This window comes from Tinamus guttatus, unplaced genomic scaffold (assembly GCF_059628265.1).
Source record: "Tinamus guttatus ecotype Peru unplaced genomic scaffold, ASM5962826v1 Tinamus_guttatus_pri_ptg001831l, whole genome shotgun sequence".
Lineage (NCBI taxonomy): Eukaryota > Metazoa > Chordata > Aves > Tinamiformes > Tinamidae > Tinamus > Tinamus guttatus.
The window spans coordinates 21,023-25,307 of NW_028290365.1; the positions used below are offsets into that span (position 1 = coordinate 21,023).

General features: G+C 39.5%; 1 long non-coding RNA gene across 1 annotated transcript; it reads right to left on the bottom strand.

Annotated features, from left to right (window-relative positions):
• Positions 1-2,657: 2,657 nt before the first annotated feature.
• Positions 2,658-3,902, bottom strand: LOC148590028 (uncharacterized). Its single transcript, XR_015914380.1, has 2 exons — positions 3,563-3,902; positions 2,658-3,259 (listed from the first exon to the last, which is right to left on the bottom strand). It is a non-coding gene; the product is annotated as an uncharacterized LOC148590028 (long non-coding RNA).
• Positions 3,903-4,285: the final 383 nt, after the last annotated feature.

Genomic DNA, 4,285 nt, shown 5'->3' on the forward strand with positions numbered 1-4,285 from the left:
GGGCTGGATTAGTAACTGGTGCTACAAGTAGAAACAGGAGTTTCTGTACACAGGAGAACCAAACCCTCTGGAGATACCTCAGGGAAAGCCAATGAGCGCGGTATGTATAGTCACACCTGAGCTGCTTTTACATGCATAGCACACACTGGAAAATGTAGCTTGCAAGATTATAAAAGACCACATTTAATTTAGCTCAAAAGGGGAAACTCCCAGACACAGAGTATATTTAAACATACCTAGTCAGTGTGGCTCTTCCTCTCTCCTTAGCCCCCGGATGCACACACTGCCTGAGGAGGTCCTGCACTCTGCCTCCTGCTTCACTTACAGGGGAAAATTCTTCCTCTTCCAAAAGTACTGCAGTCACAGAAATGCAAGTTCTCTTCATAGAAAACTTCTGGCTTGCTATTCTGTTTCTAGCAGAAGCAGAAGCAAGCGACATACTGCGGAACTCATGCAGTGAGAAGAGAACCAGATGAGAATCCCCAGAGTAGGGATGGACAAGATCTGAAACTAGCTCAAAGTTTAAAAAAAAAAAAAAAAAAAAAAAAAGGAAGAGAACTCCCCACCAAATACAGCTCAAGATATCATTACGCCACAAGGGACAGGCACTGATGGCAGAAAAAAAAAAGGGGAAGTTTCTCCAATCACTACAGATGACTAATAGCAAATACCAGCTCTCCGTAGCTGTGAAGATACAAGAGTGAAAGGAAGTGGGGTGTGCAGAGTGCCAGAGCTTCAGCTGCTTATGGAGCAGACCTAGTCCTGTTTTTGTAAAGCCTACAGCAGGCATCTTGCTGGCACCCACGTTGAGAAGGCTTAGGGGCAAACTGGATGTGCTCAATATTAGCATAATGTGAAGACCTAAAAAAAGCAAGACCCCTTTTAACAAACTTTTGCTGATGATGCAAGGTTCAGGTGCTCTGTCATTGTGGTACAGACTGCTCTTGCCCACCCTAGAGCTACCAATGCCAGGGAAGGGGATCCTTTTGACATCCAAAACTACAGACACCTTTGAAGGTTATTCCTCCTTCCCATGCCTACCTGTGTAAGAGGTGACATTTGAAAATTACACAAAATGACAGCTGTCTGGTTCCAGCTGAGCTCTGCTCACGCGAGACCAGCCAATGAGGAAGAAAGCAGCTGTAATTATGCTCATGTGTCTTTGGTCCTAGGATGAGCTGCCAAGAGCACAGAGGCAGTACTGGCTGCTAGAAGTCCCTGAGAGGTTGTGATGAGCAAGCTGCGAGATTCCGTATGGTGCAAGAACGCACTGCACTATCTAGAGACTCGACTGTGAGGGGGGCGATGTGGTCAGAAGAGCTTGCACAGACCGAACGGGGGAGATTAGCTCAACTGGAAGCCAGGATCTAGCCCCAAACTCTGTTTGTTGCTGCCAGGCATTTAACATAATGGGTAAAAATGAATCATATTTATCTGGCATAAGTGGAATAAAGCAAGGAACTAATGCTATTAAGTGAAAACAGAGATTTTAAAAAATCTATTATTCAGTGATGTGCGGAAAATCTCGCTGTCAAGAACTGAATGTCCAAAAAGGAGACAGAGGAGTCCTAAAACTTTATTCGAATAAAGGGAAGGTCCACCGGGCATATCCCTGTGGGGTCTCTCAAATTGCTGGGGGACGCAGCCCCCCTTTTATCCTAATTTCCCGACCGAGGGACGCCCTCTCCTTTTCCCCATTGGCCAAGGTACTCAGAAGTTACAGCCTTCCCGGCCCGCCTACACCGAACTCCGGCCTCCCGCCATCTGTTCTCACCTGAGCTCACCAACTCCTTTGTCCCCCTTGCTGAAGAATGTGGGGGAATTGCCCTATTTCCCTCCTTTGTAAAGGCCCCCATCTCCTTGCAGATGGCTCTTTTTGTCCCACTGGCTCATGGCTCCACTCAGTCTCCCCTCCCTTTGTCCTGCTCTTCAGCCAAACTGTGGAGAAACCCCCTTATTGATGAATACAGAAACTTGAGCATTCCGCTCAGTGATATGTTCTCTGCTTAGCACCATTCAGAGGTAGTGCACACATGCAGCATTATTAAGAAAATGTAAACAAGACAGTTTGAACATCGCTTCACATAGGCCCCTTTTCTGAAAAAAAATCAGTGTGGAACTCTGCACTTAACCAGCATGCTCACTTACTGAGACTACATGCTTTTGGCCAATGTTTCTCCATGGTTGCTTTCCTTTTTTTAAATTGCCTTTTGACATCCAAATCTGATTTCAAACCAGATTTACATTTGGCCTCAATCTAATTCAAGGTTTTTGTAATCAACGAAATTAAAAGCTTTTATTGTCATTCAGTTTGCAGAGAATTAAGGATTGCAACATTTTTCCATTCCTCTTCCATGATGTATTTCTGTAAAAGCTTTGATTTTGCCTCTGAAATGAATTTCCTAGTGACTGTGGTGTACGTAGACTGTTGCTCAGTAGCCACTTCAGTAGAGAATACAAAAGATGATTAAAGAAATTGAAGTTCAGACCCTTATTTAAGAACACAGAAACCTTCCGCAACTGACAACTGAGAAGGAACACCTCAAAATATTCATCTTTAATCAAGACATTGTTCATTCTCACAGGGTTTTCTTTAAAAGAATTATCCTGGGACTGCCACCAATAGCATTAAGCAAAATTTATTTGTGTTGCATCTAGTTTAGCCCTTTATTTATTTATATTTTACCTGAAAATGTTTCTTCTTAAAGACCTTATAACAATGATTTCTGCATTATAACTTGGTTCTCCTCTTCCCTGGATATCAGTCAGGAAAAGGAATTCCCAGGCTGTAACAGACAGATTAGTTCACATGTTTTAATTTGTACACATAGAAAAATGCAGTTTCTGGATCACTGAGGCATATGGATTATGAACAAGACACTCCAAAAACTAACTATTCAGACAGGGATATTCTTACGAAAATCTTTTATGTCAAAGTCAGGATTTCACAACATAACATGCTAATGCAAAATCCAGTAGCACCTGAAAGATTAAGGTAGCTGCTGCTATCACTTGCACATACTTGGAAAAGAGTTCAGAAAAAAAAAAAAAAAGTATATTCTCCAGAGAACGGCAAGTGTACTTCCAAATAAAATTTTTGAATTTTCTTTCCTTTGTTGGGTATTTTGTTAGTTTAATTTAGTTTTTTGTTTAGTCTTTTTCTTTTCTTTTTTTTTTTAATTCTTTTGCCTTTTTTTTCCTACATGACTCCATACTTGCCACATAACAAGATATGCACAATGTAGAGGACTGCTTTCCTCTACAGAAGAAATTCACGTAGGCATTTTCAGGGTTCAGTAATCAAAACTCTTCTGGCATATATATATATATATATATATATTCATTCATCTAAAGAAAAATACGATTCACAATACATATCCCTGGGAAAAGTCATGTTTCAAAAGGGTAGATCATTATCATAAAACAAAAGTAGTGGAGCTACAGTAGGTATAGCCACCTAAATATGAAATTTGGATTAAAATTTCCAAACACCTACCTACTTTAAATGAACATTTAAAGTAAATTCATTTCAAATGTTCATTTAAATGAACATTTAAAGTACTCTTAATAATAGGATGTTATTTATATGTGCACGTATGTCCACCTTATCCCATATATATCTGTTTGATGACTATTTGGGAATTCAAAGGTGCAGCCCTCAGTAATTGCATTATTTTAAAAAGTGAAATGAAGCATCTCTACTGCATAAGAAATTCTCAAATATCAATTTCCAATTTTAAATTTAATTTCAATAGGAAAATATTTAAAATGTGCACATCTAAATTTTTCCATGTTCTGTATATATACATATGTGTGTGTACGTATACATAAAAATACTCATGTACCACACATATACACAAAATTTAAGTGGAAATATTTTTGTCCACTACCCCACATGTAAATGACATCATATCTTTAAAAATGTCAATAATAATATCATTAAAAATAATATTACATTTATTCCAGCATCAACTTTCTATTGTTTTTACTCTTTCTTCCTCCTGATTATGTCCACTGAGCACTAGTTGGCCAGATTTTCCATACACTTTCACAAATGTGATACCAATCGAATGTTATTGACATCACAAGGGATACATCTTGTCTACAGCAGTGCAAGTGACAGAAGAATCAGGCCCAAATATTCTCAGGTAAATCAAAGCCTGGTGGCATCTTCTCACCTGGATCTGATGAAGCTATACACATCACCATCTAAAATCCACAAAATGAAAAACAGGCAGCTCTCCATAAAGTTTTCAACCAGTAGCACGCTGAATCAAGCTCCCCT